We start from the raw sequence: 18,360 nt of genomic DNA, 5'->3' as shown, positions 1-18,360 counted from the left end.
TGAAATATAAAAAAAATATATACATTTTGGAAACTGTTTATATTATATGTAAATTATATATTTCGAGTGTATTTTGATTGTTAAGAATATGCACTTTTAACGTAAATGAATACTATATATATTTTTAGTATCTATATTAAATAAATTAATAAAAATATGTGTATTTGAATGACGCCATAAACTATTAACAAAATAAAATGTCTCAGACATTTGCAATCCTAAAGTTTTTATAAATATTTTCGACCTTACGATTCCCACGCTATAAATCTATATTATGTACGCTTTCGTAACGTATTCATTATTCATGCATTTTACCTTTCTTTCGCCAGTCTAGCGTCCTTGTTACAAATGTTGATAAAGAGGGGAGTCGAATTTTGTCTGCCGTGAAATGTAAAATGTAAAATTCTATTCGCACAGACAAAAAATTAGTATTGTGTTATTTCTGTCTGTGACAGTTATTATTACTAGAGGTTAATGCGTCCGTTACCTCTTCATCGGGTTTTTCACAAACGAATTCAAGGTCTTGCGCAAATGAAAAATAACTTAAATATCTCAGTCTACCGCAAAACCGTGGGTCGCGAAGAGAATTATTCCTTTAAAAACCTCCAATCTACAGGTCTGAGCCACCCACAGCTTCTGAATTCAGATTGTACTGGTTTGAAAAACAGGGCATGCATTACCAGCGTTCGGTAAACCGTTTGCCGGCAAATACCTGAAGCTAATTTACTTTTAAAGTAAATTAAATAACATTTGACTACGTTACAATCGTTGTACATGTGTAGTCTTTGCGTACCTGATAAATGGCAAAGACCGAAAGATGCGAGACATCGTCCATAACCTCTAAAGGAATAAGATAATATTCCCAACATACGATAAATAAATTATAATTTAATTTTCGTAGAACCCAGGTAACATTGGACGAAATTGTTTTTTTTTGTACCTTTTTTAAATAAAAAAGTAAGTTTTTTTTCAAAATAAATACAATATATGCTTTTGAAAAGAAAAGATTTTTTGAAAGGTTAGAAGTTTAAAAAAAAATCATTATTTATGTTTTTTTTTAACAAAATCGTACAACGGGTCGCTTACTGAATTGGATATACTCGCAAACAACAGCAAACTCCCTCTTAATGCATAATCAGTAAATAATATTTACGAGGCATTGATTTTTATCTGTTAAGACATTTTCATATAATTGATTTTGAAGAAAATTAATATTTTACACAATGAAAATTTTCCGCGAATTTTCAATAACTAAACACCTCTTCTATAAATAAGTTTTGATAATAATGCAATATGTAGGTACAAACATCATCCCATTTTTATTTTGAATAATTAATTAGCTAGCGCAAAAAAACAAAACAGCTATTCAAAATCTCTTAAAAAGGATATAAAAAATATACAGTAAAATTAAGTATTTAGTTTACAGTTCCTTGTACCTTCAATTAGATAATTCTTATATATATATATGTAATAAAATACCTAGGTACCTACCTATACATTTTATTAAGTACTTACAAATAGTACCTACATAAAACAGTTCTACCACCAGATGTCGCATGCGTCGCACTGAATAAAACAAAAGACATCAGATAGAAAAAAAATAATATTCTGAACTGTCAAAATCAGATAGATGGATAGAGAAATATTATAAAGATAAATTAAGAATAAACTTTAATTATAAACTTTAATTACAAAGCAACACATTGTTTATTTTATTATTATACACCCACTTTACATATTATTTACACCCAATGTACGAAGGAAAATATTACCACGTTATATATATATATATATATATATATATATATATATATATATATATATATATATATATATATATATATATATATATATATATATATATATATATATATATATATATATATATATATATATATATATATTATATGCATGAGAATTACATATTATAATATTTTTACTAAATCTGTAATACCTTTTTTTTACTGATTTTCAGGTAATACCGGTTCTTTGAAATTTTGCATACCCTGCCATTCGGCATACATATGTGTGTATGGTGAAGCATGTATTATGTTTGAGAACAGTAACATGACTAAGGTATGCGTTCATAATATTGGGACAACACCTACTGACAATCATAAACACTACATAATCATAAGATATACAGATATTACTGCCGACCGTTGCTTTTCTGACAACTCAGTTATAATTTCATTAATTGATTCGGCAGTCACTTATTTTATTTTATTTTATTTAAACTTCATGTACAGAAAAGAAATTTATACATAATAATAAAATGATAAAACCCTTATCCGCACCCCAATGGTGCATAGGGCACTGCGTCATATAAACGCAGAGTTATCTTGATCGTTTACACATGAAGGAAAGGTGATCAGCCCTCCGCTTCAGATACCAGTCCAGGGTAATATTGAATAAATATAAGAGTGAAAAAATCACTTATATTTATTTGACCCCCCCCCTGAGAATCGAACCCGGGACCTCCAGAACGGTAGCCGAGCGTGCTGACCATTACACTACTACGGAGGCGGACAAATTTATACATTGGCGGGCTTATTGCTAAGAAGCAATATATTCTAATCAACCAAAATCAGAGTTGTGATATTGGTCAAAACGTTTGATCAATATCACTGAAAATCCGTTATTTAAAAAAGGATTACAAATAATACAAAAAACTTTTTTTTTTTAAAATACGAACATTGTATTTAGATATTAATAATCAATACAAAACACAAACAAAATTCTGTTTTTTGTCTTTGGACAATCGTCCAAAGACAAAAAACGATAAGTAACGTTGCTGTGTGATAAGTAAAATACGATAAGTAACGTTGCTGTGTGATATCGACGCGCTTGCTTTCGGTAATCCTGCTTCGAAAAAGTAATCAAGTTTCGGTTGCACTTTGCATAGCAAGGTTTTAATTTTTTATTATTAATTAATTGAGTCTCTTAAATTTAAATTATTAGCTCTCTAAAATTATGACAATGCGAATAATATAGTTAAATATCTGTGGCGACACGGAAGAGGGGCCCAAGTCCTTTGGTATATGTTACAGACTTGCACCACTATTTCGTTACACCACAGATATAAAGACGTATGACGGGATTATTATAAGCACTAAAAATTATTTTCATATCGCTTACTCCTTTCAAGAACGTCATAAATCAAAAAACTTGATTTTTCAGGAGAACGTTTTTAAAGTTTAAAAATATAATACAATGTATTAAAAATAAATATCAAGCCACTTTTTGAACTTTTTACTGTGCAACAGATCTTTTTAGGTTTAACCTGAAGGTTTTTTCTCCATTTGAAAAATATTTAGTTTATTTAAAAAAATAATTCAACAATACTTTTTCTTCAAAATGCAAAAACAACACTATCTGCCCTGTAGCGGGTAAATATTGAGTTAAAAATATGCCTCTTTTGCTGGGATATAGTACAATTTTTGGTCATTCCGAAAACATACTCAACTGAAAACTGACGATTTTTGATTTATGACGCTTGCAAGGAGTGAGCGATATATCAGTAGTGTAAAGGCAAAGGGGTATATCTGTCAATTTTTTTTAATTTCAAAGTTTGTTCCACAAAATGTCTAAAATAATCCATTTCATAATCTGGTAAAAGGATATAGCTGTAGTTGCAATACTTATTTATTTTTATTAAGATATGAACATACAAAAACATATAAAACAGATGAGTTATTTAATTTCACAAGTTTGTTTTTGCTCTCCTGTAAAATTTAGTCTGAGACAGATATACCTATTTGCCTTTACGCTACCGATGTATATTCGAAGTTCATTAAAAAGAGGTCCGTGATATCGTGGTTTACTGTACATAAAATATATTATATTATTTTTAATATTTTTTATATTTTCCATTTTATAATTAAAATATACTTTGTTTTAATCATATACGTTATATTATTTTCTACTGCTAAAATTAGATACATATATCATAATTATATAATATGGTAGGGTACCATAGTGTTAAAGTGGTACGTAACTGCTCATATTATATTATGAAAGAAATTTTATATCGCCCCAGTGACACGTTTATGAAAAATTTTTGGTCCAAATTCTAATAAAGTGTACAAAATTAGTCTCCTGACGCATATAAGAAACTAGATGTAAATATTTTTACTGGAACTTAGCCAAATAATGGTCAGTATTTCATTCCATGGTCAAGAATGAATGTCCGCCCGGATTTACAGCGTACTTGCGTTATTCATTACCAACCTATTAATCAGGCTCAAAGAAAAAACGCAAGCATCTCGGTTCTATCTGAACTTCATCCTTACCTAATGGTCTGTAGCGATGGTGACTAGCCTTAAGTGTGTTCTCTCAAATATATGTACAATACGGTACGTGACCGCACGAGAAGCCAAAAGAAGTGAGTTTTCTTCGCGCACAATTTTAAATCAAATCAAATTCTAATTGAATTTGATTTTTTTAAATGTATACATTGAAAAAATATTATCATATTTTTAACTCCTTACCTTCAATAATTTTTATTTTCAAAACCATATATTTATTTCGATGAAGTTACTTACGTGAAGGCAAGGTGACCACTCCCTCGCTTCAGGGACCAGTCCAGTATAATATTAAATAAAAATAACAGTGTAAAATCACCAATATTTATTTTCCACCCGACCCCCCCTGGGGATCAAATTTGGAACCCCAGCACGGTAGAAAAACTTAACAAAATAGTAATAATAAAAAAAAAAATTAAACTCCTATGTGGAGAAACTCAGATCTGTGAAAAAATATTTGGAAATACTCAAAGTAAGTATTGTTGACCGATGTCCTATTTTTATTGAATTTCAATTATAATACTAATTGACAGTCAAATTTATTGTACGCATAATATGAGTATAAAGCTAATCTAGCGCCGGGCGGCGTTTAGCTAGATTTATTGAATTATTGCTACTGAATCGGATGTTTGAACGCTTAATAGCCAGCTGTTTTTTATTGTACGTACAGTATCGGATATTGGGATATTGCAGTCAGCCGTTGAAAGAATCCTTCGAGACTCCCACATGGCAATAATGATTATAACGGCTCGCTTCATCTTGTTTATGTTTCGCAAATACCCCCACCACTCTCTTACATTATGAGCTCCATCACAATCATCCTCAGGAATATTTATGACACAAGTGTTGAGTCACCGCATACACCTGAATATTCAAATATTCAATCTTATTTAAGCCCTCACCTTTGGACCAGAAGACCCAAAACTGTTAACACATCAAACTATAAAAAATATGGTATTGTTTTGAATATTTAAATGATATTTGAATATATTGTTTTAGTAAAAAGCTTAATATGAAGTGAGTTCCGGGACATGTTTTGCTTAAAATAATGTTTGACTCTGATGATGACAAGGTTCTTGTCGAAACCGGTTGGAAAAAAAATAATATACCAATAAAAATGTGATTAACACAAGTTGTTTTATTTTATAAAATTTATAAAAGTCCTGTTTAAACATATAAACATACATATATATATATATATATATATATATATATATATATATATATATATACATACATTTTTAATGAAAATATTTCGTATCTGCTGAATTACAAAGGAATAAATTAAATTACTCTTTTGAGAAGTCTATAGGCCTTCGTAAAGTGGGATGGAATATCGTTTAAATGCTCATTTTCTGCAGCTTCTAATAGAGTCGTATTTCAAAATCGCATAAGGCATGGCAGGAAGATGATAAACAGTATTATTTACTATTGCGTTATGATAAATATTTGTAATTGCGTGGTATAACGCCACCCACTTTCTTCACTTGAGGTCCAATCCAATAATAACTGAAATTATTAATACCTACACATATCACTCACTCCTTTCAAAATCGTTAATTCTCAGTTGTGCATGTTTTAGAAATGCCCAGAAAATGTACTATATCCCAGCAAAAGCGACATATTTTAAAAGTAACATTCACCTGCTACAGGGCAGAAAGTGTTGTTTTTGCATTTCGAAGAAAAGGTATTGTTTAATTATTTTTTTAAATATACTAAATATTTTTCAAATGGAGAAAAAACATTCAGGTTTTACCTTAAAAGATCTGTTGCACACTAAAAAGTTCAATAAGTGGCTTGATATTTATTTTTAATACATTTTATTATATTTTTAAACTTTAAAAACGATCTCCTGAAAATCATGTTTTTTGATATATGACAAAAGAATCGCCCATTTACTCCAAGCGTGAATCATATGGCAAATAAATTGATGAATAAATTTGTAATTAAAATATCTGATTGAGATTGACCCCCCACCCTATAATAAATGTATATAATATATATATATATATATATATATATATATATATATATATATATATATATATATATATATATATATATATATATATATATATATATATATATATATATGTATATATGTATATATATCTTTCAATTAAGGCTGAGATCTCAAATGTTCAAATTCAGAACGCGAACGGCCGCGAAAGGGGCTGGACATGTTAAGTTCGTGTTTTTATAACATATTTATTACACTGCTTATAAAAGATGCAGTGCCCTATACATCATTGGATCCGGATGAAGGTTAGAATAACATTTAGTTAGAAGGTTATATATGTGCAAAGTTGCGTATAACAAACCATTTTTTTTTTAAATAATAAATATTTTAAGAATAAAAATTTTAAATGTGTAAAAATACACATTCTTGAAAAGGTATGCATTTTCAGAAAATTTTTAGGATTCTTCAAAATATTAATTATATTTCAATTAAATGTGAAAGATTGAAAACCTCGCTTGCACGAGCCTACACTTGTCTTTCATAATATTCGCATATGGTTAATTTAAACACCGCGTATTATTCAATATTATTTTGTCTTTTGTTAATATTTCGTAAAATTAACAAATAACATTTACTTGTTGAATCAGAAAAATAAAACAATGACGTAGGCCGTTGATATTATTACCAAATTACTCGAATACACCTTACCAATTGGCTGGTACTTATAAGAGTATGTGGATATGTTTACCTTATTCGAATATGTCAAAAAAATGGAAAATCTGTTAAATCTTGACACTTGGCACATTATTAAGACTTATCTTGATTTGGCAGGCGCCGTGGCGTAGTTGGGTAGACACTCGACTGCGAAACTGGCGTCGCGGGTTCGTTTCCCATCGTTTGCAATATCAATTCCGTAAGGATTTATTTTGAATTGGTCTGGGTGTTTGTGAGGATTTTTCACATTTGCCTTCCCTGATCTTACTATTATTTCTGGAGACAAGCGTGTAAAAGTTGAGGCTTTGCTGTTTATTCCTTTTTTTTAAATTCATTAAGGCTGAGATCTCAAATGTACAAATCAGAACGCTACCGGCAGACGTGAACATTTTTTTCCATAGTATAATATATTCCAATATAAATTCCATAAATTCCAATAAATTATATTGGAATTTCGAAAATATTTATATAAAAGAAAAAATACTTATATATATTTTTTTTAAACTCCTTACTTTTTTCTTTTCAAATCATATATTTATTTCGAAAAAAAGCTTAATTTTTCAATACGTAAACCGTGTTTTAAGCAAAAATTTCTATTACGTTAAATGCTACCTGGGTTTAAAGAAAATTAAGTTCGGATTTATCGTATATTGGGCCTTAAGTTAAGGATACATTTATCCTCACCATATGAATTCGAAAGTTTACATGAAAATGGCATATCCCAATACGTAGAGCGCGCCTTAGTGTCGATTCAATCATAAATCTTGTATGTAACCGTTATACTTTTTGAGTATCTAAATATGGTAAAATGATTCAGGACTACTTTCTCCAGAAAATTGGTGTGCGTCACTGTTAAATGAATATAAATACTTATTTGCCATTTTTACAGTAAATTATTTAAACAGGCCAACGCTGACGCGGCCATAATTTGATTGTTAATTAAATGATTTTTGTTCAGGAGGATATACATATATTATATATGATATATATGACAGGAAGATGATATATATATTCCCCTCCTATATCCAAGAGGATAAAGGAGTGGAATATATTTGATAGGGTATAGATGACATAAGTATAGGAGCTCATTGTTATGCACCTTCTGCAATATGGTAAAGAAAATGAAGAAGGATGAAATAACTTAATTTAAACAATGATTAACCAATGTTTTTTAACAGCATTTCCATATATTTGCCTTAATTTGCTTGTTTTAATTTAAATATAAAAACGAAACAGTTGTTTATTCGAAATGCGTTTCGATAAATTTTGATCGCAACAAAATTGCATATGTAAAAACATCTAAAAATATTTCGACATATTTTTGCAGATCTATATTATTTATAGATTTAGATTAGTTAACTTTGTGAAATAACGTGATGATTTAAATATAAAAATAAAACAATTCTAAATACAAGACCAAATATTTCGTCAGCCTCCGTAGTGTAATGGTCAGCACGCTCGGCTACCGTTCTGGAGGTCCCGGGTTCGATTCCCAAGGGGGGTAAAATAAATAGAAGTGATTTTTTCACTGTCATATTTATTCAATATTATCCTGGACTGGTAGCTGAAGCGGAGGGCTGATCACCTTTCCTTCATGTGTAAACGATCAAGATAACACTGCGTTTATATGACGCAGTGCCCTATGCACCATTGGGGTGCGGATAAGGGTTTTATTATTATTATTAAATACAAGACACCACTTTTAAGTTTATAAATGTAAACAAGACTAGTTTCGTGAAATACAAGATGTTCTCATGAAACAATACAAACTCTTCCATCGAAAGTTTGAAAATACAATCCCTTTCATTCTAATTGGTTTTAAATAAGAGTTATATTATTTTATTTTAATCGAAATGCCACAATGTTTATGCCAAATCAACCATTAATCATATTTTGTACAATGTTGTGATTGAAAAATTGTTTTCCTCAAATCGGCATTGGGTGTTTTCCCAGCAATGTGTCGATATTACGCGTATACGCGTTTTTATTTTGGTCTGTATCCTGTTTGGGTCGTCTCCCATTCATGATGGCATGAGTCAGGGCCATCAGCCATCGGGCATCACGCCTCGCTTTAGTCACTGGGTACATGCTACGTGTGACTACAGGCTACCCACCCACTTATTTGTAGATACTATCATCCGATACAATCACATTTTAGCAGACGTAAATCGAGTGCCGCCTATTGACAGTAGAGCGTTCGTATACTATAAGAGCGTACCTACCTATTGGAAGCAAACATGCCATAAGGATTATTTTTAACCGATGAATATTAAAGCAATACCAGAACATGATCATTCGGTTACCAAAAATACTGATTCTGTTACCAAATATAATGATAAAACATGGTGATTTGGGTAACAAAAAAAATCTGATTTAGGTACCAAAAAATAATGACTTGGCTACCAAAAAATGAGGATTTTGTTAACAAAAAATACTGATTGATTAGGCCACAAAAATAAAGTTTTCTACCAAAAAGAATGGTTTTGTGACCAAAAAATAATGATTTGCCTAACAAAAAATATTATTTGGCATCTAATAAATACTGATAAGGCTACCAAAAAAGATTTACCTTAAAGAATAACGATTTTGCTACCAAATAAAATTAATCCGTTACCAAAATCAAAGATTTGACAACCAAAGAACATTGATTTGCCTACCAAAAATAATGAATTTGGTTAGAACGAAATTATTATTGAACCAAATAATTATTAGCTTGTAAAAACAATATTTTGCTTCCAAAAATTAATGATTTGCATACTTACCAAAAATAATGAATTTGCTACAAACAAATAATAATTTTCCTACCAAAAAAAATATTTTACTACCAAAAATAATAATCACCTTAATTTGAGCTTTCCTTCATCGGTATTTTTTAAACAAAAAAATTATGACGATGAATTATTTTTAATTGATAACTACATTCAACACTCGTAAATTTCTCATAATTTACAACACAATATTAAAATGAAATATGTTATTATTTTACAAAACATGATTTACAAAACCCCCTTGTTATGGTGGTTTCTCGTAACTTCAGAAATTCCTACAACGTATCCTCTGCTCATATCCCTTTACTAAAACATTCTTGTTTTATGGTGGCTTTTCAGCCACGCCAAAAATTCCCCCTTGTATGGTAACTGTTATGAATAATTTTAATACAATTTTTTTAATGAATATGCATTAATTATAAAAAACCCTATTTTAATAAAAGCACACATGTTGAAAATGTAACAGGTTGATGTACGAAACGCATATGATTATTTCTCAGCCTTATGTTATATGAACTGAAACATGTGGACGGAAATTGAATGGATTTTCCTTCCGGCCGAAAAAGCATCTGATTTCAATTACCGAAATAATTTTTCTTGTTTTTAAGTAGGTATGTACTGTACATGCAGTAGCTAGCATTACTCAAAGCGCAATGGATGGAAGCTTAGTACGCTTTAGTACTTTTTAATTGATGTTCCCATTTTATTAGTACATCCGCATTTTAAATAACACTTGTCCAATCTATTATTAATTTTATAAAACGCCATGCAAGTTCGTACTTCAGCTAAGAAGTATACAAATTCAAATTTCCCGCAATAAATTGATGGTGGCACCCGCCGTGTGGCATGTTGCGCCATACTGTTGAAACCACAACTCTGTCACATCATTGCCATTCAACTAAGGTACGAAGAAGTCAGTTATGATGGTTCTGTAGCGCTCTTTTATTGACCGTAACATTCTGGCCGGCATCATCTTTAAAGAAATATGACAAATGATTCCACCTGGCCATAAAGCACACAAAACAGTGAATTTAAATGGATTTAAGAGCGTCTCGACAAAGGCTTCTGGGGTTTCTCCGCTCTGAATTCGGCAATCCTGCTTATTGACATAGCCATTTGACCAAAAATGTGCCTTATCGGAGAACGAAATTTTACGTTAAAAAAGGGGATTAAGCTGAATATTGTTTTCGGCCCATTCATCAAACCTACGACGCGCATAATGGTTATTCAGTTTATTCATGGTAAAATGGAAAAACGTACTGACCACAAATCAACTGTCAACTGTATTTTTTTTTTAAATAGTATGTATGTTATATCGGCATTAGAGTTTTTTAGAATATATATTGAAAATATATTTTTATAATTTTTCTAACGCGTTACCTTTGGATAACTCTTTTAATTTCAAAACCATATATTTATTTCTAAGAAAAAATATTAAAGAATATAATTCGAAGATAAAAACGGTGTTTTAAGAAGAAAAAAATCAATTACGTCAAATGTTACCTCGGTTTACAGAAAATTAAGTTGCGGGCATCTAGTTTCCCGCCTTAACTTGAGGTAACAAATTTACTTTCTTTTAGCAGTGTTTATTTACTGAAAAGGAATTGATTTATTTTATAGCACGCCGGAAGTGATCTACATATCTGGGTTTAAAGTTTTAAAAATCCGAAAATAAAGATTTTCCAAAACAGATCTGGATAGTCATAATAATACATCGAGCTGAAGATCATCCCCTCTCTATTGCCTCATATTAACGTAATAATAAGAGAGATAATATATGACTACGTGTAATTGCGGTAAGTACATATGAACGTTTACGTCGGCGTCCAAGATGAACACGATGGCTCAGTTTTAAAATTAAAAGTGACTCGATATTGGAGCTTGAATCATTGGATGAATTGCTAAAATATAGCACGATGAAAGTGCCGTGAAATTTTGTATTATTTAAAAATTTCGATCAAATATTTACCTCAAGTGGTCAAGAAATAGGACGATTCATTATATAAAGTTGGATTTTCACCTATAAAACAATTATATCGTAGTCATACAGGAGAAAGTGACCAAGTGCATTTTTTTTACAAAAACGTGATCATTGGCTATTTGATATCTTACTAGCTTAATGTTGCCCTGAAAAAAATCCCAAAGGATTTAATACTTGGAAGTATAATAAATTGTCTTGTTAAAAATGATTAACTGCATTGATGTGTATTTTAGTACCAAGCAAAAGTGACTTAAATGGCCCTCCTGAACTTTTTACGTTTTGTTAGTTGGTCACTTTCACCTGTACGGCTTACGATATGATAATTTTTCTCCAATTAAAGGAGCTATTAATATATTATTTTTTGACATCTCATCAAAGATGAAGAAGAACATGGAAGTCTGGGCATTTACGGGGCTGACGACCGTCATAGGCTGGTTTAAGTTCATCTCACCATTAGATGTCTCTAGTGAAGTTCTAATGATTCAAAAACAACGTTTCGAAATTGGTTCATAATATATGGTATATAGAACTTCCAAGAATTTGAGTAGTGTGGTTGTCAATAGTGGGTAGAATTGATAAATGTCACAAGGGCGTCAGCCCCGTAAATGCCCAGACGTTCATGTTCTTCTTCATCTTTGATGAGATGTCAAAAAATAAAATGATAATTTAAATCCAATATTCACCTTTGGTGGTTGAGAAATACGACGATTCATATTACAAAGTCGTATTTTCACCTGTAAAACAATCATACACTTTATATTACTTAACCCTTACTGGTCCAATGTCGAATCTCATTCGACATCGATTTTTTCCTCTTAGGTCCCATGTCGTATGTTATTCGACATTTTTTCCATCATTAGTATTATTTATTCAAATTCCAAGCTTACATTTTTGTCACTCGTATCTATTACAACAGTATGTGGAGCAGAGGACCAAGAGTTTTTTCCAATTGGAATGTAACTGTCTACCTAGATTTTTTTTTAATTTTGGGGGACCGGAAAGGGTTAATGATTTTAATCTAACATTTACTTTTAGTGGTTGAGAAACAATACGGCTCACGATACAAAGTCGGATTTTCACCCATAAAACTATTAAATCCTTCATTTTACTTAATGAACAAATATTTACCTTTGGTGGTTAAAAAATAGGACCATTAATGATACAATGTCGGCGTTTCACCAATACACTATTATATTATATCCTTTATCGTTGTATAACAATGTATTCAGTTTATCTACGCCGCTATCACAGACCTAGTTTTTAAAAATTATATTTGCTCTAAGAATGTTGATTGAAGGTATTATCAAAGGAAAACACGAAATTCCCTTTGAAACTGCCGATGGCTGGGAAAACGTTTATAAAAACGTTCAAATGTTCCTTGTGAATTAAGTAAAAAGAAAAAAACGGGTTTAAGAATGTTTCAAGAGGTAGTGCATTGTGAGGAACCTTCTTTTCATATCATTGAAGTAGCGAGCTTTTATTTTAAACGTTTGTCTTCAGGTAGGCAAGATTGTAAAGGAGAAGAAAGGTATGAAAAATACATCATGTGAAGAAATAATAAATAATAAAATACATTTAAAACTTTTAAAATTGTATTGTAAGTAAATACATTCCATTGGTATGTCTACTGGCGTCCATGTATTAAAAAGACCTTAAAGTAAATGAAAACATATATTTGGACAACTATATACCTTGTCCGCCTCCGTAGTGTAATGTTCAGCACGCTCGGCTACCGTTCTGGAAGTCCCGGGTTCGATTCCCAGGGGGGGGGTCAAATAAATACAAGTGATTTTTTCACTCTAATATTTATTCAATATGATCACCTGTCCTTCGTGTGTTAACGATCAAGATAACACTGTGTTTATATAATGCAGTGCCCTATGCACCATTGGGATGCGGATAAGTCACGATACTTCGATCGATACCACGATCTATTTTTTTTAGTACTGGGCTCAAGTAACACATCAAAGTTCAAATAGCCCCGTTCTACGGTAGTAGTTTCTTTTTCACTGCTATAATGATTAAAAGAGATTTTATTAAGGATTATTTATTAATATAAAAATGGTATTCATTAAATACATTAAAGACCTTAGAATAACAAGGCTTCATCTTTGGCTGATTTGATACCCATTTTAATCCTTGTTTTTCTAGGTCGTGATTAATTTCGGTAATATATTCACATATGTTGTATATTTTTTACCTTAAAATATATACCGCAATTTCCACAATAATTTTCCGGCGCCTCTATTCGGCGGCAATGCTCACTTGTTCATAAATGTTCCTTGAACGAGGAGAGACAATATCGAACACCTTTGAAATCGAAATAATCGAAGATTCGAACACGCGTCGCTTTCATGCTCTATTTTAAAAATCGAACTCGCAGAATTTTCGTTTTGTTCGCGAGACAAAAGCGTATCGTTTTCCCGTCAGTTTTGCGCGGGAAGTTGGGCATAAAACAATTATATAAATGCGTTTTTAATTATTATAAAATGTTCGGTTGAAAACAACGCGTTAACCGCGCGGAGTAGACTCGGAGACTGCGCTAATGCTAGCTGTAATCCGCGATATTCGCTTCTGACATCAAATTTTAGATCAGCGTCTAATTTTACTCGGCACAATGGCGGCGCGGAGCGCATTGACAGGTCTCAAAAGGCCAATCTGTGGGAGTAGCTCGCAACCTCCCAACTCCAAACGTACACTGCCTCCGGTAAATAAAAAACTTAGACTGAGTTTTGTTCATTACCTCTTCTTTTTTGTTGTTGTATATTTGCACAATTCATGATATCCGTCGAAGAAATGTATAGGATTGGGAAACAATTTGTGCGGAGAGCGCAAAGTTATTTTTCATCTACGTTGAGATTTCAATATAAAAAAAATATGATTCCTAAGTCCACAATGTGCAGATTTCTGAACAAAGTTTTGGACACTCAAAATAGTGTTAAATAACTAACTAAACCCCACGCCGCTTCTATGCGGGGGTAGGCAGAGAAAATATAACGTAACACCTCTCTGTATTTGCAAACAATCTTCGTCTCATCCACATTAATGCATCTCCTCATACATATATCGGTAATATAAAATATTAATAACAAGATGTAATGTGATGAAACGTCATCACAACATGTCCCCCATTTATTGTGGGTAATTCCATTTTTTTAAAGATTTAAATTTGAAACAGAATGTGCAAAAGAAATTATGCAGTTGACAAAAATTGATGAGGCAATATGATGTACAGATCATCAGATTTAGTGGTGTCTTATTTAGAAAACTAAGACTTTTGTCTACCTCCGTAGTGTAATGGTCAGCACGCTCGGCTACCGTTCTGGAGGCCCCGGGTTCGATTCCCAAGGGGGGTAAAATAAATATAAGTGATTTTTTCATTGTAATATTTATTCAATATTACCATGGACTGGTACCTGAAGCGGAGGGCTGATCACCCTTCCTTCATGTGTAAACGATCAAGATAACACTGCTTTTATATGACACAGTGCCCTATGCACTGTTGGGGTGCGGATAAGGGTTTTTTATTATTATTATTTAGAAAATATGAGAAGACGAATAAGACAAAAAAATGAGCTATGTGACACATCTTGATTGATATAAGATATTGAATCCATTGTGTCTATTGTATTGCTGTATCTTTTGTATTGTTTATTGTTAACTATACACATCCACTATTATTTTTAAGACATATAAACTAAATATGCTATAAATCCTTTTACATAATAGGCAAGGAGAATTTTCCTAGGCAACTTATAGATTTAAATAAATAGTAATAATAATAATAATAAGATAAACGCATTTTTTTGTTAGACAGCTAAGCCGACCAACTACTAGTCGGCAAAGAGGCTGATTAGTCGGCTTAGCTAACAACGCTAACCAGTTAGGGCAAAGGTAATAATAAAATCTAAATAAATATAAAATGAAATTGTCTACATTCGCACGCCTCTGTGCTCTCCACTCTGCCTGAGTGTTTTTGCCTAGAATTTTCACTCATGAATTACATGAAATTAAAGTAACTTTAAACATAAAGAAAATACAAGAGTAAATCCACTCACGAGTAGGCATAGGCTATAAAACTTAAGAAGTTGAAGCCTGAGTAGGGTCATGATAAGCGGTGTTGCATAAGCCGTAGCTAAATTTCAGAGTCACTTGAACATGGAGTAATTAGAAAAAAATGGCACGCCACTGACTTGTTGCATTAAATACCTACCAACAGTTAATGTCAAGATAGGCGCTGGTTTACATCACTTTATTTACACTGCAAACGATATCTTTTTATCATTCGTTCATCGTTTTCTTTTTTTTAAACACAAGGAAAATTTCATGCATTTTGCAAACGATATTACCGTGTTATTAAGTTTGTTGATCTTAAATTTATAATGATGTTTTCCTCGTGAATAACGCACATAATGTATAAACGAACTATGCAATGGATAAAAAGGGGTTAAAATTATGTTTACTGGTCACTTAAGGAAGCTCGCTTAGTATTCATAATAGTATTCGTTAGTTGTCGATACAAATATTGAAAATGATTTAAAATCGAAATATTTTATATGCTATTATTAACTTCAATTCAAAAATGCACAAAAAATTATATTATTAAGACATATTTTTTAAAAATGAAGTAAACTAAGTACAGTTACTACCTGTACCCACCTACATAAAGTATCGAACAGATTAATTGAAACAAAACTTTTCGTATTTTCAACACCCTCTAAAAAAATATTTTAAGGGTGTTCCTCGTATTAAGGACCAGGGCTGTTTCTTTCAGTGACTAAGATGATGAATAGCGATAAGTATCACCCAATTTTACTGGAAAACATACTACCAGAGATAGAAAAAAAAAAGTTCAAATGGTAATGGAATATTTCAACAGGATTTAACCCCCTGCCACAAACCCAAAAATTTATGAAATTTTTCACACAAAAACAATAAACTGTGTAACTGGTCAAAAATTCTGCCAGACAGAAACCTAATTGAAAATCTATCGCAATCTGTAAGAGTCGGCTCTCCAAAATTGATTGAAATACGGTGGAAATACTCATTTTGTCCATAATTGAGGTATGGTTTCGAGACGAAAAAATAGCATCCACATGCCAAAACCTTACATAATAGATGCCAAGAAGAGTAAAATCTTTGATTGAGCCCAAATGAGATCATATTAAACATTAATTTGTGATATAACTAATAAACAAAAGATTATACATTTTTTACGAAAATACATGAAAAAAAGTTTTGTTTCAATTAATCTGTTCAATATTGTAGTTTGTACTAAATATGTGATTGTTTTTTTAAACGAATTATAAGTTTGTGTTTTATGAAATAAAATTTATTTATGGAATTTTTCAATTATACATTTTTATATAAGTTCACAATTAATTGAACCCTACACAGATGCTTATATTTCGTTTAAGAGAGAATTTTCAAATTCGAACTAAAGTAACTCAAGCGGATTGTTTTGAGGAAATTCAAAGTCAAAAATGTTTCTTTTTCTTTAAAAGAAAGAACATTTTTTTTCAAATAAAATTTACAAAGCAGGCAAAAACTGATATGGTAGGTAAGTTTTGAAATTTATATGAAATCTAATTGTATGTACGAGTATTATTATGCCATAAATATATGATTATAACATTTTTAATTTAAGTTTTACTTAGTAAAAACTACTATTTCTTCAATGATTAAAGAAAACACTTGTTTTTTACCACTTGAGTTAACTCAAGTGGTAAAAAATAAGTGTTTTCTTTAATCATTGTAACATGTCTTACCACAAAGTTAATGCCGAAACAATAAATAAAACTATTTCTTCAAATCTATTGCGACACGTGTTTCGATGCATTCCGCATCATTTTTAAATGCCGGGTTTGAAACTGATGCGGAATGCATCGAAATACATATCATAATAGATTTAAAGAAATAGTGTTATTTACTATGTATAACTTAAATTAAAAATGATTTCGTTAAGATAAGTTAATTGGTAACTAATAAGTCTTAAGAATACATTGTAATCTTACATTATTTTTGTTTTCAGTCTCACTATTTTAAAACCTAACCGAAATAAGTACACTCAATTATGCAGTGACCATGAAGGTGAACGTGTCGTATGTCAATATAAGGCTACACGGAATAATGTCACTTAGGCCATTATCTGATAAATATCAGATTTGATTGAACCGGCTGAGAGCTGAAACCTTATCTGATATCACGTTTTCAGTAATGCATGATCAACTTTGCTGATAAAAATGCAAACAATATTCATGAATGTCGTCCTGACACTCCTGAAAATTAAAATGTTATTTTAAGCAACACTTACACACGTTGAGGTTTTATTAATATTAGGTATCATGTTATTTTTTGACATCTCATCAAAAATGAAGAAGAATATGGAAGTCTGGGCATGTACGGGGCTGATGACCGTCATATGCTGGTTTAAGTGATCACTTTACGCACGTGTAACATTCACCATTTCTACCCATTATTGACAACCACACTATCAAGAATTTGAGTAGTGTGGTTGTCAATAATGGGTAGAAACATCGGAAATGAAGACTCTACGACCCATTGCAGGCCTAACACTTCGCGACAGAGTTAAACTCAGATATAAGAAAAATCTGCGATGTTGAAGATGTTGTG

General features: G+C 31.2%; 1 protein-coding gene across 3 annotated transcripts in view; it reads right to left on the bottom strand.

Moving 5' to 3' along the window:
- LOC148304510 (uncharacterized) overlaps positions 1 to 14,266 on the bottom strand; it is a 178,121-nt gene extending 163,855 nt beyond the window's left edge. For all 3 annotated transcript variants that reach the window (XR_015838339.1, XM_088268231.1, XM_088268232.1), the window contains exon 1: positions 13,928 to 14,266. The gene's annotated coding sequence lies outside the window, so the exon portion shown is untranslated. The remainder of the gene's footprint in view (positions 1 to 13,927) is intronic.
- Positions 14,267 to 18,360: the final 4,094 nt, after the last annotated feature.

Source organism: Brachycentrus maculatus, unplaced genomic scaffold (assembly GCF_059751285.1).
Source record: "Brachycentrus maculatus isolate JH-2025_06_01 unplaced genomic scaffold, ASM5975128v1 h1tg000315l, whole genome shotgun sequence".
NCBI lineage: Eukaryota > Metazoa > Arthropoda > Insecta > Trichoptera > Brachycentridae > Brachycentrus > Brachycentrus maculatus.
Note: the sequence above shows the minus strand (reverse complement) of the source record. Positions and strands in the feature narration are given on the sequence as shown.